The following is a 26,896-nucleotide window of genomic DNA, read 5'->3' as shown; positions in this document are numbered from 1 at the left end:
CATCTTTTAACAATTCTGGTTAAATATTCGATGATGAACTAAAACAGAAAATTATCAGCCATTTTTCCAAGAAAAGCTTTTATTTTAGCAGTTGTGCAAACTCAAAATTTAGAATAAAGCAATATGAAAGAAACAGCTAATGGGAAACAAACTCACTTCATCTTTGATCATGATATTTTACTCAATATCCTACTACGCGGTTTAATTTTTAACATTTATAGGACTTCCTCTTTAATCAATGCTCGCCAGACTCTCTTAAAATTCGTGCCCACCACGATCGAGACACGGGGTTGTTCTCATATGATAAACCAAAATCAATGCCGATATCACGAAGTACGAATACATTATTTACATTCACAAGTTTCTTATCTGTAAAGGTAATGCCTAGAAAATTGAGCAAGACAACTTTGCTCCTGTGGTGTAGCGGTGGGAGTTTAGCGCCGTTTTACATATATGGAGACCGACAATTTATATTCAAAATTCATTACTTGTTCACTTAAATCTTCAAGTTAAGATTCTCTATTAACAATGTTTTTTAATGGAAATTTATTTCAGCCTTTTTTAAATTTATACACAGTAAAGTCATGTAATTTAATTCAAGGAAATTATTGCTTCTAATTGATATTGCATATTTTCTTATTAAAAAAATTCAAATAAGATCTCCTGGATGAAAGCTTAGGCTCCGGTCGTTATTGTTCTTTGAAGAGCAAAATATTTGATTGATGATTATTTTATGAGTTTGATTTAGTTAGTTTTAATTGATTGTTGTTTTTATAATATCAAAATTAGGTTACTTACCAGGCCAGAGCTTATGTTATTTCCTAAGAAATTATTTATAGTTTTGGATCCGTTGACGTACTAACGCACCCCGAACATGCGAGTTCCTGAACAATGTAAACGGCTCAGCCTATATGGCTGGTAGTCTCTATTTTCATCATTCATCAGCAAGCTCATATAAATAGGCCCAAGTTTAAATTCAACGACTGGCTAAATATTATGACTACCGCAGTAAAAATAAGCGAAAATTTGATTATAAGAACGAAGCGAACGAAATTCCTGCAACTGTACGAGCTTATTTGATGTAGCCTTGATTTTAAGCTCATGGCAGGTTGGATTCTCAATCATGGTAATTTTATTGTCTGTGTCGTCTTATGAATCTAGCTTCACATCAACATGAAAATATCAGCTTTTTATGAGCCAAAGACTCGTATATTATAAAATACGTTCTCATCAGTATATTTCTCTATATCTGTGGCGGAATATTGACAATAAAAGAGCGAAAAATCATTCATAACTTTCCATAATTTTTTTTACAAATTGCATCTATAAAATATTAATAACAACAAAAAATGTTATTATATCGATAAATTTATTTTTTTCCATCATATATGATGTGAATTCATAATTCAGTTTAAAAATTAGTTACAATATAAATTTTTAATTAAAATCGTTATAAACAAACGAATATTAATGAAATACAGCTTTAGAAAGATGCATCAAGGGACTCTTTATCATTTATTTCGTTTTCAAGCATCGTTTTAAATCTGTGCAGAATTTTTTATTCAAATTCATTCACAGAATATGAATTTCTTGTAGTGATTTTGAAGAAATTTTTCGCCTCAACCTGAAAGAGAATTTTCCACTAATAGAAAAAGTCTTTGAGCATGGCTAAAATTTTGAATGTTTAGAACATTACTGTACAATTAAAATGAAATAATAAAATGCGTTAATGTCCAAATTAACTTAACTTTCGTCCGAGGGTTTGTTACTTACGTTCGAGCTCGGATCATTTTGCTAAGTAGCAGCAGCAATGCCGGTAAGAACGTCGCAATTTAGTCAATTGCGTAAAATTGCAATGCAACAAAGAACTTACTGTAAAAATGTTGCCCGCATGCGCATTGATGCAGCTATTTACAGGAGACAAAAACTGTTCTTCACGACCGTCTTTGTGGCTGACCGAGTATTGAGGACAATATTCTAAAATGCCATCGTTGCAATTTGAAACAATGCATTTGAACAACCTTCATGAAACTGGTACATGAGATTTTAGATTTTTGCCATAATCTTGAGAAGTGTGTGAAAACATTCCCGAAAACTAAGAATAAGTATAGGCCTACGAACATTCTTTATGCAGTTGTTTCTTTGCTTTTTTTGTAACTCTATATCAAACTATTTCTGTAGCTAACTGACTACTGTAAAATTCACGAAATTTTCATATATCCAACGGTTTCATCGGCAGATGAAAACAATACAATAAATAGAGAATTTGTCTTCATCATATTAAAAATATTTTCCCAGAATTTTTTTCGATTTAATTTCAATTCATTACCATCGCCCGAATTTCTCTTTTGCCGAGACTATTTATTCATGTTATTCACAGTACAAGAATAAAATGTCTATGATTAAGGAGCGGGTTAACTCGACGATGCTTGATTATAACGAACCATTTAAACGAAAGTAGCCCAAGGCAGCATGGATACCATTGCAATCGTATACCCTAAAGAAAAATATCGTGACTGATTCAGTGGTGACGCGGGCTCCTCAAGCGAGCAAGTTCAATAATTCAAACGTCAATCATTTCAGGTTTTCAACCAACACGGTTCTATAGAGATTGAAACTGGAAATAAATTATTAGTGTTTCTATTTATTTAGATTTGCTCTAGAATAGTCGTATATATTGCATGAAGATAATTATTTGAAATCTGATTGTGTATTTCAAGTCTCTTAGATAAAAATAAGGCACATCCATTCAACATAGGGGATATCTGAGAGACAGCTAAAAATCACTTGTTTGTGAAGAAATAAAAGAGCTATGCTAAATATATTATCAGCTTAATTTCCAGCTGTACGGCTAAGTTTTTTACAATATTTTCATCCAGGTGCATATTCTCACGATTCCTTCAATACATTTTACCGTGAGAAGACAATACGGTAGTAAATCCTTTGTATGCGGAACAGAGAGACAGTTTTGTGTCGTAAATCGTATATTCGTTAAGTTTCCAGCATAAGTTTGTATGTAAATCCATTGTCTTCTTAAAGTAAGAAAAAACTAAATAACATCTCAAGGTTCTTAAGTGCGAAGTTGCGAAGCGCTCTTTTTTTGACCAGTGAGAGACAAAGCTGAGAAGAGGCCTTTGTGTCATCTCAGGTTATTTTCTTTGGTCCTTAAAAGGAGTTTTTCGCGACTAAAACAGTTCCAAGAAAGCTCGTCGTGTTGCGCCTCCGCTGCTTCATCAACATTGCGACTTTTTAACAGATCTGAATCAATATTGTTCGCCGTGCCCTAATGAATGAAGAAAGCCTGAGAAGATCTCATCAGTGTAGATAACTCGGAGATTTTGTGCCGTTTAAATGCAATAACCGCGCACCAAATAAAGAGGTTATCTGGAGTTCAGTAGACTGAGAATCGATGGCCTGCAATTGCAATTTCAATGCAACTTTAAACAAATCTTCCGTCGATCTATGCAGCAATAATTCATAACAATATTAGTGAAATTTTTAGTAATGATATGAGTGTTCAGTCAAATTTAGATTTAATGACTTTTGTGAGTGGGTCGATTTTGAAATAAATTAACGGATAGGAATCCCTACGTATGAATGCAACTGAAATTCATTAAAAATTTAGTCGTAGCAAGTGTTTTAGTGTGGATTTTTATTATGATATACAAATCACACTATGATACACACACGTGTATTTGTGTGCTGGGTGACTAAAGTCTGGACACATAGTAAAGTAATTATGCAATCGGGTGATTAATCGAGTTCATGCAAATTTTGCAAAACTCATTGAGATTTGCATAGAAAATGATGGCGCTCATATTGAAGATGTAAAATAAATAGTGAAAATAAAACTTAATTTTAATTATATACCAAAAATATTCAACTATCCTACGTGACAGGCTTTATGGACACCCTGTATAATCTTCAATCTGCACATAGTTCAAGTAAGTGTGGCCAAAAGTAAATTAAAAACTAATGAATATAAAATATAAGAGAAGAGAATATGAACCATTCTACTAGCTTGCACATAAGCAGGCACAATGAAGAAAAGATATAACTCAGTACTCGCAGCAGTGAGTGACAGAGAGCGCATTTTCTCATCGACGAAAACTTGAGGTCACGGACGGACGGACGGACATGGCGAGCACAATAGTGCATTTCTTCCATAAATGAAAAAATTCGCTAAAAAGCTTCCTCACTCTGCTATGACAACCATGCAAAGAGAAAGCAAATAAGAAAATGCTCGTAATTTTGCCTGAATACAATGCAGAAAAAAACATACAATCTCTCATGCCAGCAACTCGAGTCTTAAAAAAGCCGGAACCATACACAATCTCAACAACAGCAAGGGAAGATAAAGGAAAGCAAACTATCCTCCCAGTGCGGCGTAACCACAGTAAAGAAGACGAGCGAGTCTGCCTGAGATTGAGCACCGCGAGTTCTCTTTGGGATGTTCAGTGCCCGACACGCATCACGGAGCACGCAAGGGCATTACGTGGAGCTCTAATTCCAATAAATATTCACGCAACACCATTCCTGAATCACAAAGACATTACTCATATCTCGCAGTGTCTGATATATTCGCCATATAGCAAAAAATCAGAGAAGGAAATGAAGCTGGCGACCATCAGATATGGCGTCGCTACTGCATGGTGTGTTTTACGTGTTATTGTTTATTGTTTTGGTGCCATCTATTGGTATAAATTGCTGCTATAAGATAAGAAGTAATTGTATTATCTTTATTTATTTATGACAAGTCCAGTCCAAGTAAGCACAGCAAACGCGGAACTGACAAATTATCTCGTAATTGCATATTCTGTTGAAGATACACTCTTCATGTGGATGTAAGTTTGTCGCATGTGAGCAAATGAATGAGATTGTCGTTTTAATTTATTATTGTAAAGAATATGGCTCTTTGTTCGGGGGATTGTTCGGAATGAAAACTCGTTGTGGATTGTAACGGTTTCTGAAAACAAAGAATGAACAATTTGAACACAAATTTAGGTTATTCGAGATTATAAACAATATAGAGAAAATAGCCAAGGTTAACAAGCAATAAAAGGATCATAACACAAGTAAATGATAACATACCAAATTGCTGAACAATCTCGGTCAAGTTTGGTAATTTGGTTCAAAATGAATTTTGTCTGAGCTCATTAACTCTGGTCCTACCTAAAAGGTCCCAACCTTATGTATACGGGAGAAGTATGTGCAGTAAAATTCTTTACAATTATCATTGGAACTGCAACTGAATTCATTCGATTTGTTTCTTTTACCATTTTCATAATGCATTTTACGCAGATTTTAGGAAGAAATCAAACTAATCAAACTACCAATCTGATCAAATATTGGAATGACGAGCAGAAAAACAAAAGCCGATTGGGAGCTTGTGACGCTTGATCTTCTCCTTCTTATCAATAAAATGTATAGGTCAGGTTGGAAGATGCGCCGTTGAGACAATAGTTCAGTTCAAATAAAGTGTAGTTTAGGGAATAGGTTAGGTTATGTGTTATGTCTGGTTTAGGCAATAATTCAATTTAGAAGATGCGCAGATGAGATAACAGTTCTGCTCAAATGAAGTGTAGTTTAGAAAATAGGTTAGGTTATGGGTTATGTGTGGTTCAGGCAATAATTCAATATAGATGATGTGCAATTGAGACAATAGTACAGCTCAAATAAAGTGTAGTTGAGGCAATACGTTGAGTTATGGATATGTGGTTTAAACAATAATTCAATTTAGAAGATGTGTAGTTAAGGCACTAGAGCTAAACAGAAGATGTGCATTTGAGGAGATATGTGAGGTTAGAAGATACTATATAGTTGAGACTATAGTATTGATTTAAATAAAAACAATTCCCTTCATTCGTACAGACTTTGATCAGAAAATTAGTATTCTTCTTCGCAGTGCCTATTTTTTATAACGAAAATTAATCTTCAGCATATAAAAAATACCACAATTCCATACAAAATACCATAACAAAATTTTAATTTTAATAACAGTCAATACACAGTTTGTACCAAATACCATAGGTAGAGACTTTAATCTAATTTTCATTGCATAAATATGGAAAGATTACTCAAAAAATTCTGCAATCGACGTTCTGCGAATGATAAAGCTTAAGCTTTAAAATATTAAAGATGATATATTTTACCAGGAAATAGTTATAACGGCATAAAATATTTATGGAAACTTTATAATTCAAAACTCATTAACCACGATTTAATTGACTGAAAAATACTATAAGGAGATGAAGTTGAAATTTAGCTCATGATGGAAAAGCCTCCGAGTTAAAGGCCTTGACAAAACGAATATCATTACAGTTGTTGCAGCCAAAAGTTGATGCTGGTCAGGTCGGAATTGGAAACCTCATTTTATCACCGTCTACAAATTTCCGATTTATTTCAAGCTCTTACATAAAAATGCTCGCATCGCAAAATATTTCCTATTCAGAAATAAACGTATTATTGACCTGCCCTATCTATTAATATCCTCATAAATACAAAGTAAAATTAATTCACCGACGAAGTGCATTCAAATATAGCTGGATAAAATAAAGTATAAGCAACAATGACACAAGAGAAGTACCTCTTATCTGACAAGTGAAGAGAGCGCCATGAAAGTGCTATCCGACTCAACGTTTCCTGCTTGCATATTGAACATTTCCGGCTGCCTCAGACCTGTTCTTCTCTGCTCCGTGCCTTAAATTTTCGTATTCAAGGCCGCGTCACGGAAGTTCGCATAATGAACCTGCATTTCTTGAACATTTTTAGCACCGCACACTCAAATTCAGCTTCATATTGCCGTATTTTTAGCGCATTTTCTCATTTATGGAAAAAATTCACTATTGTGCTCGCCTGTCTGTCCGTCCGTCTGTCCGTCCGTCCGTGATTTCAAGTTTTCGTCGACGTGAAAATGCGCTCTCTGTCACTCACTGCAGTGAGTACTGAGTTATATATTTTTTTTTCATTGCAAGCTCATCGCACACCTCTCCTGAAGAGAAATAAATTCTATCTTCCTTCAGTTTACTTTGGTTGGTCTTCGTTCCGTGTTAGATTATATATGACCATTATGACCTGTAATTTGTCGTAAGCAAGATTTCTTTCATGAAAAATTGTTGTAAAAAATATTTTAAATGCTATGTTCAGCGCGGGCGAGTTTTTTTGCCTTAAGTGTACATGTAACACTTCAACGCCTATGTACAGATGTAGCTTGAAATTTTTTAGCAATTTCCCAATTTTCCATACCCCGCGCTATGAATAACTTATATATAAATTAATTTGCAACTGTTTTCTAACAAATCCCTGTGATTACGTTATGTTACAGGGCTACAGGAGACTTAAAAAACGTGCATATATATTAATTAGAGCTTCAATCCTAAAGTTATAACCTCTCATCATTAATAGTGAATTGGACCGCGAGACTGTATTCGATTCAATCCGTAATTCGAATTTTCTCCTCACAGTCTCCATATTAGTATAGGGAGTTTCTAAGCACTTATCAACTTACCTATTTATGCCGAGCGTTATACAATTAGCCGCAAAATTTGACGCTGCGATCCAATTAAGCCGTTGCTTTTCCAGTCCGCCTACCCTTGAATGGGAAGCCAGTCTCGAATAAAATTTATCCGTCCCCTTGCGTCGCTGAAGCCTCCACGTATGAACAAAAATTCTCACTTGAGTTCATTGAGGTAATTGCGAGGAGGACGTTATTGAATTTCAAAACTTTTCAAGGCACGTAGAGTAAAAGTTTGGATTATTTTTGTCAATCCCTGAAATTGGTTCCCAAATTGAGTCAAATCTCGAAGGTATCGCAATGTTTGTTGATCCTCATATGGAAATTATCAGAAGTTTAGTCTCGTGTGTTGTGGCATCGAGTCTATATATTGATGCGAGAATCGTTAATGATTTTTTAACAGCATCATCATGATTCACCTATGTCAAATGTTATTGGTAGTAATTATTTTTCAATTTTGCTGTACTTTAGTCATTTCGTCAATAACTGCGTTTAATTAATCACTTTATGACGAAAGTATATAATTAAGATACCTTGTTTTGTTTTTACAGACTTTGCAGCCCGTCAAGTCTTCCGTATCCTGCAGTGTAACCATTAATTATAGGAATGCTATTTGGCTACTTAATTAGAAAACAACAACCACTAAACAAATTACGCTGCCTTAGAACTTTCAGTGCAAGTGCAACGAACATATAATCCCACGAATTAGATAGCTGTGAAGGAGATCAAAGGTATATAGGTATACACATGAAAGCCATGGTAAGGCTTCTAGGAAGTTAAATTTCCGTGAACCTCTTACGTGTAAATTCTGTTTTCTTAACAAAAATTCGTTATGACTGGAAAAATACTACCATGAGATTATAATTCAGAGCATAGTTTTCACGGCTCATCACTCAAACTCCACCAATTTTCCTCCAAGCTGCTGCTTCATAAGTTACTTATGGTTGCCGAAGCGAGATCAACGCTGTTGAAAGCAGTTAGAAAATCATAGACGGCCAACCATGATCTTCTCAATGGCCTCCTTTATTCTGCACACAACTTCCGAAGCGAGATCAACGCTATTGAAAGCAGTTCGAAAATCATATACGGCCAACCATGATCTTCTCCATGGCCTCCTTTATTCTGCACACAACTTCCAAAGCGAGATCAACGCTATTGAAAGCAGTTCGAAAATCATAGACGGCCAACCATGATCTTCTCAATGGCCTCCTTTATTCTGCACACAACTGCCTTTATTCTGCACACAACTGCCTTTATTCTGCACACAACTGCCGAAGCGAGTGCTAAGCTTGATCAGCAAGCCCGTATCTTGTGGTCTCTAACGAACACGCGTTGTCGCATCCAAGCCAGGATCAGCAAGTACTCGAGCGTGTCCACTGCATGTAAACTAACGCGGGTAGTCGCAAAAGAAATAGGTTGGCCGTTTTACGACCTGTTGCGACGCCCGCAGATACCATGCCCTGGGAGAAATTGCTGCAAACGAACCGATGAAGGATAGTTCCGAGCTCTTACGGAATCAGCTAAGCCTTTGGTCTCGAAGTATGAACATAGATTGCATCGGTCGTGGTACGGACCATTGGCTTTGGTGGACGCTAGCGGGCTCAAAAATGGAATGCGCGACATAGAATCCAGGAAAACTGTTGGTCACTTTAAACTTAAATTCTCATTTAGATTGTTGTTTGAGTTTCAGTTAATTTTTTGTAAGTTTTCATATTCACCTTACGATTGCCTGAGATAAAAAAATCTGAGAATGTATCTGAAGCCTTCCTTAGGTATCAAAATTTGAATTGTTTTCTAAAATAACCACAACAATACTCGAAATTGCCTTAACACATTCATTAATCTAGAAGTGAACCTAACAACTGAAATGAGCAGCTTCAAATTTATCCGGCTATACAAGGCAGCAACATTTTAGTAAAATTATACGCTTGACCTGATAGATTGATATCTCTTAAATTAGTTCGAATACCTTACACTTTTGTTGTCGTAAAATAATTATTTGCCAACACTTAAAATTTAAATGAATTTTCAATTCGCTTTTTGGAGGATGACGGTATGAAACAAAGCGCCATGTCTTCAGCGTCGAGGACTAGAGCACTTTTTTTGAACTGTGCCCATTTTTTTCGTTAATGCAACATTTTCAAATGAACATTGTCTGATCTGGAAGGTCCATGCCCTCCAGTGCGATCTGCATCGAAGTTAAGACTCGGGCCAGGCGATTTTTTTTGTCCAGGCTTCGTTCCGCATGGCTCCCTCAGAGTCCACCGCACCCCTTGGAAATTCTATGATGGATCAGAAGTGGCTTCTGATGGTTTATGCGTGGCCGCCGGTAACACGTTTATAATGTGGAGTGATGTTATAGCCATTGCTGCGTCTCTTTGTTGTCTCGTTATCGGCTTCATTCATTATGACGTAATTTAATCTTCAAATGATTTTGAATAAATTTAGGAAATTAAATGTAATATATTAAAGCGAAAATGTCACTCACGTTCAGTACAACATGGTTTATGTTTAATTTTGATCAATAATTAAAACATTATAGAATTTACCGGACCACTAAAGCGGTTCTACCATTTAAAAAACATTTCCGATGTTCAAAATAATATTAATTGTACATTAGCAGCAGCAGCGATTCCTAGTTAATAAAGAAACGACTTCTTTTTTGCAATTTTATCCATAGAATATACGGGTATTATAATCATTTTGATATAAACTGAACCGGTTTATCAGCTGCTACGAGTATTTAAAAGTGGAGTACCTCGACAATTTGAATGGCAATTAGTGGTATCACTCCAAGAAATAAGCATTGTTATTTTTCCATGAGTAAAGTTTATGTCGCTCGTGCGATATGCAATTGATTCCAGAAGACTGACCGTCTGCATTATCTGGCGTCAGTTATATGTCACTGCTTTTAGCAAATTTAAATAATTCTATTCAATTTAAAATTATATGAACATATTTCAGATTACCAAGTGCATAAATGATGAATTTCTGCTAATTTGTCTCGTAATAGATGAGAAAAATTGCACAAATAATAAAATAGGTTCACTGTCGGCAACCTCATTGTTGATAGTGATGCAATTATGATGTAAAGTACGAAACAAAGAAATCAAAATTTTCCCATTTCGGACATTCCTTCCCATTTTGGGAGATTCATCCCCACTGCAGGTCATCTCTCTCCACAGCCTATATAACCACGTTTTTTATTCTTTATAATATTTACTAACATCGGTGAAACATTTCTGACGCCATTTTGATGAGGCTGAAAAACAGTTAGAGTTATACAGTTTATAAATGGTTGTTATTAATGAAAATGGGAATATCAGAATTGTTGAGCATCCGTTAATAAATTCAATTGATTACTTTCATTTATACAGGTTCCACGGTGGAATGTACTGCGATGGCTTACTCCAAAACTTGAGTCATCCTGATTTTCTTAGCTTCAAGTAAATAGTTCAAGAATTTAGGAGCCATATAAATTCTTCTTCTTATGTTACAGCTATTTCTGCAAATCATATAGTTCTGCGGGGAAAAAATGCATAAAAACAAGTCTGTGTCGTCTAAACCTTGCTCAGTTGAGCCGAGTCCATGTTCTTGAAATAGACAAGGCAGGGCCTCAGGAGCGTCCTGTTTTCTTGTGATAGGAGCGCGGGCAGTCGAGCTCTTGAGCGAAATACAGGAGGATTACAAGGCATTAGTTGAGAACGCGGAAACTCCATGACATTAATAAGGAAGCTCAGTATTATCCGCAGGACAAAATACGCCAACTGACCACACCAAATCCTCTCTCCCCTGATCTTCTTTGCGCACGGCAGTCCGCTCCGCGGTTTACCTTCTGCGCTGGACAGAGCGGATCGAGCGCCACCTTATGGGACGTGTCTGCTCCTGAAACTGTTGGTGCGTCCGGTGGAAAAATTCTGCAGGTTCAGCCAAAGGCGCTTAAATGTTTACCAAAATATACCGAGAGCTTCAGCGTTGAACACTTGCCTTCTTGAGTTTTCTCTGAATTTGTTCACTATCAGCTTGAAGAAATGTACACCCATGTTTATATGCAAGAATAAAAATATTCGGATTAATTAATACAATTAAAATGTTAACATCAAACATCACTCAGGCACTCTGAGAATTTCGATCTTACCCGTACTCGCATAATGATAATAAAAATAATAAGAAAAATATTTGACGCGAATAAACTTCCAAATATGATGCCTTTATAAATTGTTGGGTATCCTCATTGTTCAAAGAATAACTTGAGGTTATGCAAATATTTTTCACTTTGGTAGCGTTACATTCATGATGAAAAGCGAAATTTTTAACTAGATGCCTGCTTCAATCAGCTGAAGCGACTGGATCTTGAATGATAGAGCGAGCATCCAGCATTATTGATGATGACACAACTTATTATCACTTCATCCGGATGACATTCTCCCTCCCCCAGTAATCAGGATCCAAAGAATTTGAAGAACGCGCATTGAAGCTTCACGAGAGCCTTGATTAATATGAACTTCATGGAGGAATTTCATAAGCTGCCTACTCGGGCCTTAATTATCGAATTAGCTCAAATAATTAGGGGCTTAAATTTAAAGCACAATTAATTTCAGGAGAAAATTAGCTGAAACAAAAATGTAAAAATTGGTTCACGGTTTAAATTAAAGTGATATCTCATAAAAATTCATAGGTCAAAGTTCCAAAATCACGCATTAATAAAGGAAGAATTAAATTTAGCAGTAGGTTTTAAATTCATCAAAAATTTTCAAATTTCCTCTCAGTAGCATAGTTTCGCTGATTCCTGATCACTAGCAGGTTTTAATTTCACAATGCAAATCTGTCGGTTATATGAATATTTCATCGATTCTGTTCATTTTCTGAGCTATAAACTTTTACTACACTTGTCGAAAAAATTATTTTACGGTAAATAGAGAATCGCCCTAACTTTCAGTCCATTCAACTTAGCATCAATTTTTTAAACTTTATGTCACATCTACAAGACAATTTCATATTTTTACCACAAAAGCAGGAGTTTGTGGTCAGAAATGGCCAGTGCGCCTCCATTCATCAGCCAGGCAAGGGACAAATACAATGGGCATCCAGCAAATTACCCCTGATGCCTTCCTTCCAGACAAGGATGTAGGCCAAAATCCTACAGAAGTTCATCATTCGGAAACCTCGCGTCCTCATTTTGGAAATGATGTGGCGGGGTGTACGTTGGTTACCCAGGTAGCTTTCCATTGTTTTTTCTCATGATGACATGAGTAATTAAGGGATTTGTGTTTCCTTCTTAGGTGAGAACAAGCCAACAGATTATTTTGTATTCTTCTCACGAGACACAAGGTGCCATTGGTTTGAAAATTGAAATTTCTAAAAAAAATACGTAAATGATAGCCCTTAGATTCTCTTCTTACAAATAGTTAAAAAAATATATCCTCTTCTTGATAAATGTTAAAGGTTAAATAAATATGTTAAATGTAAAATGATGTTAAATAGCCTCTTCTTGATTAAATATTTAAGCATTCACCGTTATTTTAAGAAAGTTATTAGTAGTCTAATTGAGCTTATAATTCAAATTTACCATACAATTTATTACCTGAATGCATGAAAAATTGGTTTTTTAAATCAAATGAGTTTACAGGAAAAATATTGTAATATATGTAACTGAAATGTTTCAGTTGTTTTAACGCTCAAATTTCAGCATTTTTTTTATTACGTATAAAGTTGAGATGTTTTAATAATTTTTCTAATCAATTGATAAATTTATAATCATTTCTGCTACAAGTTTTAAAATTTATTTACCTTGCGAATGTATTTATCGTATCAGCACCATATTGGCTCGCAATATAATACATCAGTTCCAGATGCCGCCCGCCCCCAGCAGCGAAATAAAGCCTAATGAAGTCAGCGGCCTGAAGCCTAGAAAGAATTTTCAGGTTGCTATTTTTTCCGCTCATAGATCTTTCTATTCATGTGCGTAATTTTTTAACTTGGGATTTAATGAGACCCGTGCTTCCTTGGCGCTGTTGTTTGTGTGCTTGCCTATGCGGATGTTTCTGTTGTCGGCTAAATAATTTGGAATGTGGAAGACTAACAGCCTCTAAATTATGGACCTGAGCAGTGCATTATTTAAACAAACGAACTTTGTTTCCAGGTTGTTCCTATTAGTCGTCTGGCCTGTAAGAAATGAAATTAAGCAGAAGTATTTCAATCAGTGATTTCTTGTGGATATGATTAGCCAAACTTTTGAATGACTTAGGCGACTTTGCAAATGACTTTGTTTTATTAAGCCACTTTTTATAATACACTCTCATATTTAAAACACATTTTAGGAGATTTTATTTCATTAAACCACCCAGTGAGAGACTTCAATATATCAAACAACCTTCTGAGAGGACTTTTTTTCCATTAAATAGCCTAGTAAGACTTTTCTATTGAATAGCCTTGCAATAGGCTTTGTTATTTAAAAAAGTTTTGTAGAATTTTTTCCTATTTAAACACATTGTAAAATATTTTCATCTAGTCTAGTCCTTTATTACTTGCATTTTCCGACGCGGCACCGTAACGGAATATTTATTGAATGATCCTTCACCTATGGTTCCTTGAGAACAAACAAGGAAAAATCCGTATGACAGCAATTAACCGGAAAAAGCTTACGAAATTTAAATGAAATAACATGTGAAATAAATAGTCAATTACGAGAGATAATATAATGTTCTTAATAAATAATCATAACTATTTCAAAAACTAATTTACACAGGTAGAAATGAAGTGAATTTCTAAGGCTAGACAACTTTCTATAGTTCGACAAATTCTAGTAAATGAAGGGAAACAATATACTAATCTCGACAAACCGTTTCTACTAACCTAAAATACTATTTTGTAAGTACGGTTATCTGATCAAAACTAAATTAAATTATGCGACTAGCAGAATTTTTAATACAAAGCTGCTCAAAAGAAACTCAAAATGAAATATCCCGACATCCTGGTCGTTTGATCCTAAAATAATCAAAGTATTTTATTTTGAAAAATAAATACATCGAACCTTCGCTGAGAGAAAGAAAATCATTCAAGATTTTCATTCATTAAAGTTCGGTAAAATCTCTGCAGTGCTCACCGAAGGCATTCCAATAATAAGAATTTTTATTTTCTGAGTAAAATTCACTAATGAGACGTAAATTCGTGAAGAATGAGTTTACGAATCCGCGACCGAAGAGCCCTGAAATATTATTTTTTGCCGGAAATTGCCATAGAAGAATTATTAGGCCAAAGATCGGAAACAAATTAAGTTTCAAAGCATGGATGTTCGAAAACTTCAAATCCTTTTTCCAAGTGCTATTCAAGATTCTAAGGCTGATGTATGTGCATTCTTCTTGATATATGTGAGTTGCATATATACATTGGGTTCAAAAAGTATCCTACACAATGGAAAAACTTCATATTTTTTGAACCTAAATTTTAACAAAATTGCAATTATCAAGTCAAAATTTAATGATATTGTAGCTCTGATATTTTATTTATATATTCCACGTAAGTTTACATTAGAATATTGTTTGTTTATGTTATTTTGTTGTTTAAATGAAGTTTTTCCTTTGTGTCGGATACTTTTTGCACCCACTGCATACGTCATTCAACATCTAGGGTGCCAAGCGCGTGTTAAATATTTATTTCTTCGAAGTGTCTCTAAGAAATCCATGATTCAGTCACGTTTGCTTAAAAATTTTCTACTGGCAATTAAGAGGAATATATGAACTTGTATTTCCCCAAATCTTTGTGATTAAAGTGCTAGAAAATAAGTCCCAATTTCAGGTACATGCGTAGGTATAATAGTCGTATTTTACCACACAGTTAAACGAAAATAGGATGAATTGTTCTGAGATCATTTTTTAGGGATTGGAAGGCATCTTTGCTGCTGGTTTTAAAACTGGCTTTGTTGTTTTTCTAGCACGTCCATTTTTTCAAAAATTTTAATTGAAATATTTAAAATAAGTAGCTATTTCTAAAAGCTGCTCATACATACGGCACAGCAAGCTACAGAAACTCTTGTGATGCAGCTAATTTGAGGCAAGATGAGTACTCTTGAGCGATTGGTATAGCATATTTTATTTGCACATTTAATAAAAATGACTGTTCTTCTTCTAATTTAACCTTGACCTTGACTGTTCTTCTTCTTCCAAACTTCACATGATTGTTCTTTGAACTATCATTTTTAGCGCATTTTCTCATTTATGGAAAAAATGCACTATTTTGCTCGCCATGTCCGTCTGTCTGTCTGTCCGCGACTTAACGTTTTCGTCGGCGAGAAAATGCGCTCTCTGTCACTCACTGCAGTGAGTACTGAGTTATGTTTTTTATGTTTATTTGTGTATTACATATTTAAAAATATAATCATTTTATTTGCATTATGATTATTAGTGCATTAGATCCTAATATGGCCTCACACACAACAGAAATTTAATTGTAAGTAATATATATTAATATAGGGGGGGCTTCGATTAAATACATATAAATACATTAAAAACATATAAATACTTATAATTATAATTATCATACTATAAATAATCATTATATACCTTTTACTCATAAATGCGAATATTTCAATAACTAGACGAGCTAGAAAAAAAAGCTTAGAAAACAGATGCAAAAATGCTTTCCAACCAAACAAAATGATCTCAGAACAATTTTCTTCGTTGTCCAGTGCTATTGAGAGAATGAGAACATTGTTTTTATTTAATGCAAGACAATTCCACCAATAAGATATTTTGGGTATGATTCTACAACGAGCATTTTGAGGAAAAACAATGAGGTGAATTGACAAAGCAATATTATACTTTAATTAATAATATTTGGACTGTAATATTTCACTTTTAAATATAAGTTAACATTTTTACTAGTTCTTAGAGCTGATGAGCATATTTTATAGATTAACAGCTAGGTTCTCATTTGCTTCAGATTCAAATCAATAAAATGCATATTTCGTTCTCAATTTTATTCGTGAAGCCGGTGATTGAAAGTCTCTTTATTAAAACTCTCTTAAAACTCTCGATTAAAAACCCTCTTTATTATCGGCGATAAAAAATTCTCAATCGGAATTATAATTGAAAGAATAAAAATTGGAGCAAAACGTGTTTGAAAGTAATCATAATATTCTGATTACGGACTGCTAGCTTACCTGGATGAGACGAACGCGTCTCATCAGTGTGGCTTTAATTTTCATTTGCTTTATTCCATGAAGATATGCCATATTCCATGAAGCTCCGGCAGTCAACGCAAATCTTTATATTGTTTACATTCCGTTCTTCTACGTTTTAGTCACTAATATGCTGCACAAATACCATTAAATGACGGGAATGAGTAACTAACGGACAGTAATCCGTACGAAGCACGGCTCATTTTTAGCGCATTTTCTCATTTATGGAAAAATTGCACTATTGTGCTCGTCATGTCCGTCTGTCTGTCTGTCCGTCTGTCCGTCCGTCTGTCCATGACTTCACGTTTTCGTCGACGAGAAAATGCGCTCTCTGTCACTCACTGCAGTGAGTACTGAGTTATATTTTTTTATATATGGCAATTTCAGAGCTCTCATAGCTGATCTGACCATTCGGAGTTTCACAAACGAGCAAACCGATCGAGGTGTTCGTCGGACGACTTCTCAGATATCAACCAAGAGTACCAAACACGAAAAGCTGTTGAAATCATTCTAAAGATTTGCCGTCATCACACTGCTTATATTTTTAGTTGAAATTTTACATGGTAAAATTTATTTCCCCTTACCATTGATATGACCAAAAATAACCGCGGGATAAGTAATTCGTAATTCGTTTGAGGACCATGAGCTGAGCATGAAAAAGTTAGTATGAAATGAATTATATGCTACAAAAAAATGCTATCGCAAACTGCCAGAACAACGACTAGCATTGAGTGATTGAGTTTGGCTCTCAATAAAAACAATTTATAAACAGGTTTATTGTTTTCATTGAAGAATATTCTTGTATTATTAAATCGTATGAAATATCAAGTATTCACTGTAGTGCGCTGCAGTATAGAGGTCGTGCACCTGGCGGTTTACTCATGGATTCGTTTGTACCGTGAGCCTCAAAATGAAGTCGGTGATAAAGACTCTAATTCTAGGGTTTTGGGTGACAAGTCGGCTACGCCGTTAATCGTGACCGACATTTTTGCGAGCGATCATCTTAAAATATCCGGCCACCGAAAATCTGACCGTGGTTTGAAAATAGAGAGAATGGGTCACGACACAGGCAGGTGGACAGCTTCAGCGTCGCCTTATGGTCTCGAACAGACCGTTAATGGGCGATTCTCGTGAATTTATCGCGCACAAATGCCCAGTTGCCATCAATTGTCTTGAAAGACAGCATCGTGCGCGCCGAGATATATGAATGTGAGACACAGCGCATGGAAGCCTTCTATTGTTCATAGCAATCCACGCGTGCAATTGTAAATGTTCCTTGCCATTCACGTCATAAAAATAGAATGGGACGCGAGCTACCTGAAGAAGAATTTAATACGAATATATCTAAAGTTCGCTTGTGGCAAGTGATACAAGAATTCAAAACATGCTGGCGTGGCAACACCTTCTGAAGAATTTCGTTCGAATTTTTTTATACAATTCAGCAGATCAGAGCAATGACACGGATGATTGTTGTGGGATCAGAAAGGGATTTGAAGTGTGCAGTAAATCTATTTAGTATAATGAAATTTACCAGTTAACACCATGAAGAGATGCTTCGATCTCCTCGTCGTCCTCTTAGCCCAAAGAAACGGCTCAGTTAGATTAAAGTTGCTGTGGTGAATTCAGAATGACTTGGAAACAATCAAGCTTCTTTTTTAGTTTTCCAAATTTTTGCCTTTCTTGTGGACCTGTTATGAACTAAATTTCGAACTTTAGACATTGAGAATTGTTTACATGTCGTTTTAGTTTTTGGGGAAAAAAAATGGATCATCAGGAAGTGAAATGCCCTTGGCCACAAATGGTTAGAGTTCGAAATTTCCGAAATAGAAATGTTCGACAAGTAGATTAATATTTGCTCTACTTTTCCTACGTTAACCTTAGCTACCATTTCAGCTGCTCTACTCACAACCCGTGTACCATACCTACCACTGCAGCTGCTCTACTCACAACCCGTGTACCATACCTACCACTGCAGTTTTAGAACGCAACACAAATGCTGTGGTTGATTGACGGCGACGCTAAGAAGCCGCTACGTGACCGCGGAGAATTAGCGCTTTGCAGCCGTGCGGGTGGCGACGGGTCGAAAAATTCAAGTTCAAATGGAAGCAATTTAGTGAGGAATGATAGCAAGAACAAATGGAAGCAATTCGGTGAGGAATGATAGCAAAAACGACAAGTCCTGCAGCCAATTAAGATGAGTGCGAGACGAATGTCAGATCGGTCTGTTTGTCCGCTCATCTTCTTTGAAAATATTTGAGATGGAATCGTCAACTCGGTAATGAAAACGTGATGAACTCTCTTAATTAATCATCAGAAATGTCCGGTAAAAATTCCGGAAAAATAGTAGTAGGTTTGTAAAAATTAGATCGTTTTGAAGGGACTTCAATTGTATGGTTATTCCTATAATTACTATGAAAACCAAAAAAATATTTACATATGAACGAAAAATTTGAATACGTTAATAACGTTATATGCAAAATCTGTAATTATTTACTTATAGTATAATTGATGGATCATTGCATCTGAGCTAGAATTATATCCACGTATATCAGGAAAGTTATTGAAGAATTTTATGAAGAATTAGCGTATACACCTTGCAATTTGACCAGACTTTTTCTAAAAGTAAACCTCGTTAGTCGGATCTCACCGGATGATCGTTGTTCACTCAGAGTTTAATTGGATGTTGTCTGAAGTTTTCAATGGTAGGTTAATTAAAAGCAAAAATGATAAAATGCGTTGAGTAAATGATGACAAATTTTCGCTTGCTAGCAACATACAAGATTATTAGAGTGTCGGTGAGAAAAATAAACTTTAGCTTGAACTTTTTAACTATAATTGTAATGCTAGGGCGAATCTCCACTATTTTACTCGTGCATTATTGCACTCTGCATCAGCTCACAAAATATTTATCACTTTATTCCAATTTAATGCTAAGTAAAATGGTAAAATTTCCCGAATAATCAAATGTTATTTGCTGCAATCACTGTACTAAAATAAATCATTATATGAGTGTAGGTTCGCACGAGGAAACATAACACATGTAAAAAAGCGGAATTTCCATTTCTTAGCTTGAAAGGTCAAAAGCACATTGCGGTGAACGCGTGGTTATTCCGCGAAGCACGATCCAGAAACCACGCATATGAGAACGTGAATTGAAGCGCGAGTTGGACGAGTGGAGCATGAGAACGGAGATCCAGGGAGAGATCTGGGCTTGTTGGTCGATAATTGCCAAGCCGCAGCCTTTTAAACGGAGCAAACAAACGGAATCTTTGTGCAAAGAGAAGGCTAGACGGTCGGTCGGTAACGGTGGGCTTTGTAACGTGGCTGTAAACGTGCGAGAAACTGGGGCTATTTGCTCAGATTTGAACATAAACACGCACTAGAGGTGGACACTGACTCAGGGATTCCGACTTCATTTTAGAACGGTGTATTTAAATTTACCGTTCAACGTGAAGAAAATTGCAGTCGCAATTGGAGAAAATTTGTAAAGGTACAGAGTGTCGGCTCTTAGAGTGTAACGTGCTATGAAAAATATACAGTTAATTGTAGGTAAGTCGTTTATTCCACAGTTGACAGTGTATGATATTGGGATGTATTGAGATGCAGATTAAACGTGTTAATTATAATTTTAATTGAGAGACTTGAAGCGAGTGTAAGTAAGTAAATCTTAGTAAAGATTTACTAAATATTTGAGTGTGGGACAATAGTTGAGCGGTCTGGCTTTTTAGTCGCAGAATGTGATAATTCTTTGATGTAAATTGTCATAATTCGCCAAATTAGAATTTGTTAATGCGTCCGAGAAACCTTTGATAATGACTTAGCGTAAATGACACATTTAAACTTTGATAATGACTTAGCGTCAATGTTGAAATGTGTCTGTGTTGTTCGTGTTAAATACATCTCTGATGTCTTGTGATTTTTTTTCTAGTGTCAGGATGAAAGGCAGTGACTTGAGAAAGAAACAGTATTACAGCGTCTTGAAATGTCGAAATAAAAAGTGAAATGGAGAAACAAAGTGAACAAAGAAAAATGTGGTAGTTTTGTGGCTCATTCATTTTACTCTGTTTGAGATTCTTCAAATAGCTTTTAATATTTTGAAAATTTTTGAAGAGTTTCAGCTTGAGTTTTCAAAAACGTTGTGAAATAAAAATAATGTTTTGGATGAAGGGGCTGTAAATAATTAATATAAGTTAAGTTTATGTTGTAAATTTTCTTTAAATAAAGCATGTTGCATTAGCCTGCATTAAATTAACGGTTTCATAATCGTATTAAACCTATCAGAAATAAAAATGAGGTAATAATTCCGAATTTTTAATATGTAATGATTGTTGCTTAATTACTGTTACCAAAAAAGCTGTTTAGGCCCCACCAAGAAATGTTAATTAGAGAGTTATAACCATCTTCAAGTAAAACTAACCTTCAAACATGAATTACAAATTACGAGTACACGAAAAAAATTATTTTACTGAACAACCTTCCTTGCGATTCTAGAGTCTAAATAATCCAAGTCACTTCGCATCTCAGGCCGCAGGCTGGCGTGGCTGGCTGTGTATATTTTGTAAATTAGAAGATGACAAAAACGTTTGGATTAAATTATGCCATCGCTCAGTAACTCAAGTAAAGATGTGAAGTCATTAAACAACGGCCAGTTAACATGCATAGCTTACTCAATAATTTGAATTGGGAGATTTTAAGTCACGGCTCCTACCAATATCATTTTCAATGTTTCATTTAATAATAAACCTTATGTGATAAATTTGAGTTTTGGTATCAGCTTGCATCTTGTTGTTTCGTAAAATAGCCAAATGTACGGAGCGTGACAAATTAAATCTATGAATATACTGAACAATATATAAAATCCATATCAAGCGGCCTTTGATATATAACCTATGCCTATGATAACATAGACCAAAGATAGTACTAAAATAAATGATTCTATGTTGATTGAACAGCGAGCTCAACTCGGTTGCCAAACCATGATGCAATAGGCGTTTGATCCCAGAAACAGTTTAAGTGCGCATGATAGTTACGAAGAAGAGGCAGAAGAGCAGCGCTAAGTTGCGATGAGGAGCGTGCAACTTCACTCAAGAAGATCCGCTCGTCCGTCTCTGCCACGTCCGTCTCTGTCTGTATTCACGGCAGCCGTGGCGGCGATATAGTCTCTGGAGTGGCATTTTTCTTCTGCTGCGACAGCGCTAGGCGCACTCGCACACTCCAAACAGAAACGCTTCGATAAATTGCGCCTCATACCAAGATGAGAAAACGAGGCTCTTGCACGATTCCGTGTTGCCCAAAACGGCAAAGTAAGATGAAAAAAATCATTTGGTTAATACTTCGTCGGCAACTTTGCCATTTCAGTTACTGGGCCTTTGAAACATACGGCACTGATTACGACTAATGTATCCGTAGACACGGGCTTGAAATTTAGTCAGGTTAGGAAAATATGGTTCACGCAAATTTAGAAGCTTACACTTAGGTATTTGGTAGCTTGATATGATTAACTTGTGGTTTTTTATTAGATTTATTAATGAATTGTAGGTTATCGAATTGCTGTGGTGTGTAGAGCGAATGGAGTCGAAATTGCGAATGGGTTGTAGGTCATAGAATTGCTTTTGAAATAAAAATAAAAGATGTTTGTCAGCAAATAACTTAATCTGGTGGAGAAAGGAGCTACGGCTTTAGAAATTAAATCAAATACGTAAGAAATAATAACTATTAATATTAATATTAATAGCGTTCGGCGAATAAGCTATATAAACTGGCTCGGAGAATAGAAAAGTATAAAGTTAAGTGGAAATAATTATTATTTCAAGGAAAACGAAAGAATATGGGAGCAGCACGCTCGAAGTGTGGGTTCACTTAGAATAGTCTACATTATGCCTTCTCTTGCAGCAAAAGCTCACAATGGCTCTTAACCTCATCCATTTTCGTATGATTTCTATCTGAAATAACCTATATCTCCATTTCGCTAAATAGCCTACGATTGAAATATTATATTGATGGCATACAGGTTCACTATTTTCACCGTTCATTATTTTTCCGGTTCATTATTTTTCCAATTCATTATTTTTCCAATTCATTATTTTTCCGGTATTAGTATTCTTTCTTTAGGTCAGAGGCGTTTACAGTGATGACTGAACCCCACTAGCGAGATGGCTCGCTCGGTCCTGTATGCAGATCACCTCATGCGTTATCCATCCACTATTGCTGAGCGCGCTCTATAATGCAGGGAGAAGCCACCAACACGGCATCACAACACAACATAAGGCATTAGTGAATCGAAATCTTTACAAAATACTGATTCTGAACTAAAATAGTTCGATTTCTTATCACTTCATGAGTGAGTTTTCAAAATGATCAGTCTTTTTTAAATTTAAACAGGTATCCTGGCTTGGAGTAGTTCGATAAATATAAAAAAACAATGGTCTGCTAGCCACATTAGCAAAAACTTCAAAAAATTTCAGCGTTTCAGGAAGTGTCGGCAAAAAATTGGATCTCCGATCGTCGGCTTCACTCAAATACTGAAGAAAAATAAAGACTAAACGCTTTAAAACTGGTGGATTGTCTCCAAAGAAAATAATTTGCACTTGAATCAATTAAACGTTGATTCTCCTAATAATTCCACAATTACATCTAGTATGAGTGATAGTGAAGACTTTTTTCAAATTTAATTCTAAGAGAATAATAGGCGAGTAATTTTTCTGAATAATTGAAAATGTGTATCCTTAGTTACGTTTTTTCAATAAAATTGACGCATCAGGGCAGGAAATTATAAATTTTCAGCCTTTTATATACTCTTGTATAATCAAAGACGGTGAAATGGGTTATTTGGAGGAAAAGGAATGAACCTATTCTATCACAGACACTCGAATAATTATTAAGATTACCAATAATATTATAAATTAAATATTATTAACATCGTAATGACTTAATACCAGAATTTAATAACGTCTCTGAACACGGTAATAATTGTACATAATTCCAGTCACGGCGTGATGGAATTGGTGTTCTTAATTGATGAATTCCGGTTATTACATTTTGATGTTGAACATTAGAAGACTAATGCGAGGCTTGCCCTCTTTGATGTTAATTCGTTAGTGGTAGCGAGCGACAGCGCGTTGCCTGTTCAGGGCTGTGAGGGCTCGAGGGCTCGAGGGCGGACTTGTGTTCCTTACGCTGCATTTTGATATCAATTGATGATTCGCAACCTCTTAATTACTTAGGCTGCAAATTTATGTATATTGATTACTTGTAATCTCGATTATCTTAGGTTGCATTCTGAAGTCAGGTAGTGACATCCAATCTCGTAATTATCTTCGGTTAAATTTTGGTATCGAATTGATGGCTTGCAAGCTCGTTGCTATATCTCAGGTTACATATGTGATGTCAAATGGTGACTTGGAATCTCGCATTTATTCCAGATTGCATTTCGATATGCATTCGATGACCTACCATGTAATTATCTAAGATTTTTTTTTTCACGCCAATTTCAGGCTTGCAAACTTGTAATTATGATTTCTGAAGATAAGATGGATCTAGGGAGAGTATTGATTAATACGTATGTTCATAAATATAGATGTTTTCATGCTCAAGGAAATGCATTAGTATTGGCAGCAACGCCACGTCAATGGTAATTAAAATGCAAAGAATTTCTATCTCTAAAACTTATGGAAATCTTTTGAGTCTTCTAATTAATTGATGGACTTCCATGCAAGTTTTAAACGGCTGAAAGAAGAAAAAACTTCCACAATAATTATAGTTTCTCGCATTATCACCATATTATTGTTTATATTTTTACTTGTGGCGCATATAAGTAGTATTTTCGACGGCCCCATAAATGACATAGACCCTTATACTTTTTGGACACATGTAAAATTCAGTACAGAAATTAACACAAATATTCGAATGTTTTCTCGAATCAGTTTCCATAGAGGGCGGTAGATTGGAAGCTTGGAAGCGAAGCATGCTTCATTCCAGCATGATTCGTGAGGTCATTATAGGAATTAGTTTGTTATATATAATAAATTCTATCAGAGTTCACTGCAGCTACAAATTAGTTGTTTATAGACAAGAAAATAGCGCATTTAAATTTTTTTCTTTTATTTCTTTTAAATGACTATAGAAAGTCAAAATATAAATTTCGAGTGTATTTTAGCCTACGAAATTAATGTAATAAATTACCGGTCTTGTATTCCAATACCGTATAATAGTAAACATCATTAGAAAATATTTTATTTTTTTTTGCAGCAGTAATCGTCTACCTCTAATTCACAGAAAATACTTTATTTCCGAATAAATACCTCGTCAAAATAACATTCAATCTAATTTATTTCATTTAAATTTCTTTTGCTTGTCAAACGCACGGCGCTTCCTCGTTTCACTACTGCATTTTTATTTAGTCGTCAATTAAATTTCCTTCGATTTTAACGATAAAGTGAACACTAGAACTAAGAATTCGTTATTTCCACGCATTGTGAACGACGCATCGATGATCGCTCACAAAACTCGTAATTTAGAATATTTTCACGAATATTTAGAATATTTAGAATATTTAGAATATTTGGAATATTTAGAATATTTAGAATATTTAGAATATTTTATTTCCAAAACTCGTAATTTAGAATATTTCCACGTATTGTGAACGACGTGCCGATGATCGCTCACAAAACTCGTAATTTAGAATCAGCGGATACGGGGAGCCAATTATCCGAATTGATCTGAAATTGGATTTGCGTCAGTTTTGTTTGGCGTTCTAATCATTCATGATTGGTTCATTTGTAGAGTAGATTTGCACGGCCCAATGTAGACTTTATGAGGTCCTTTTCACTTAAAATTTTATAGCTGAATAGAAGGAAAAAAATGCATGCTAAATGCTAAAAATGCATGACTGTGTTTTTAATGATGATTTTATGAACTGGCATATATATTAGAACGTAGGAAAGCTAAGGACTTTCCAACTACCACCTCACTGAACTTTCGCGGCAATAACAAATAAGAGCAGTTATCTTACCACCACTTTATAAAATATTAGATTATATTTATGAATTACAAGGGCAAATTTTTTATTCGTAACAGTTCGTAATTTTTATATTTAGTACGGCATCTAATTCAAATCGAAATAAGTGTGTATCACTAGAAAGATAAACTAGGTGAGTTATTCCTTCTTTCATTCATTGGCGGTCGAAGCGTTGCTGCTTTGAAGTAGACCGAGTAAACGGTCATCAAATTGCAATCTCGGTCCGCAGCAACTTAGCTTCTCTCTCTATTTTCTTCACAGTGTTCTCTTTGTGGCTCACAAATACGGCAAATCTACACACAAATTCTCCCGCATGTAGCATAAGAAGCCTCATCACAGCGGGATAATTCCCTATGTGCAGAACATCAATCGTGGCAACTTAGGGGAGGGCTCTTTGAGTTCTCTAATTCAATAGGAATATTTGATGCGCTGCAAAAACAAACGAGGGCGAGCTCAATTGTATGTTCTATATATAGTGCTCTTATCAAGAGCTTTCGGTGATAACAATCGGCTAATATTAATGATCCATCTGGAGTTTAAATGTAATTATTCGAGAATGGAAACAAATCTCCCTCCAGTGAAGGCACCAAGCTCGCCGCTAAGCCACAGCAAAACGGATTGCACTTCCACAAGGAGATTTTTAAAATCTATTTGAGAAACCTGAGAGGTCGCTCTGACGCTGATGTTTGAATCAAATTTGCAAAGAGCATCAGGATTATAGGCTTAAGAAGGGGACTTTGGTTTGTGGGGAAAACCAACGGAATGCTTCTCAGTGTCGAGGTTTAACTCGAGGTACGTTCAAGCAACGTTGATGTTGATGAACAAAATTGAACATGAATTTTTTTCTGAAAATTCGAGGATTATAAAGAATTTTCTGTCAAAAAATGTATTAATATTTAATATTCAAACTTTTGTCTACCATTTTCATCGAAATATCTCGAAACATGAAAATATGAACAGAGCAAGAGGAATTAAAACCTTTCAAAATAAGAATGCTGCTAATGAACTAAAAGTGCGTCTGGCGGACAATGGATAATTTTTTATGGACGGTTGGCTACCCACAATCCGCCATGTAATTATAGAGCTCTAGGCAACAACACATGCAATGCTCACCTCTGACTGGGTAGCACATTTATTGAGGCTGTAAACCGTGTGTAGAGACAGAGATGTATATTTGTAGCCGTCTCTG

At 35.4% G+C, this 26,896-nt stretch overlaps 1 protein-coding gene across 2 annotated transcripts in view; it reads left to right on the top strand.

Moving 5' to 3' along the window:
* Positions 1-26,896, top strand: part of LOC108667367 (protein amalgam-like) — a 109,023-nt gene that overhangs the window by 14,418 nt on the left and 67,709 nt on the right. The gene's annotated exons all lie outside the window — the stretch shown is intronic.

Source organism: Hyalella azteca, unplaced genomic scaffold (genome assembly GCF_000764305.2).
Source record: "Hyalella azteca isolate HAZT.00-mixed unplaced genomic scaffold, Hazt_2.0.2 contig400, whole genome shotgun sequence".
Taxonomy (NCBI): domain Eukaryota; kingdom Metazoa; phylum Arthropoda; class Malacostraca; order Amphipoda; family Hyalellidae; genus Hyalella; species Hyalella azteca.
This window is presented reverse-complemented; position numbering and strand designations above follow the sequence as displayed.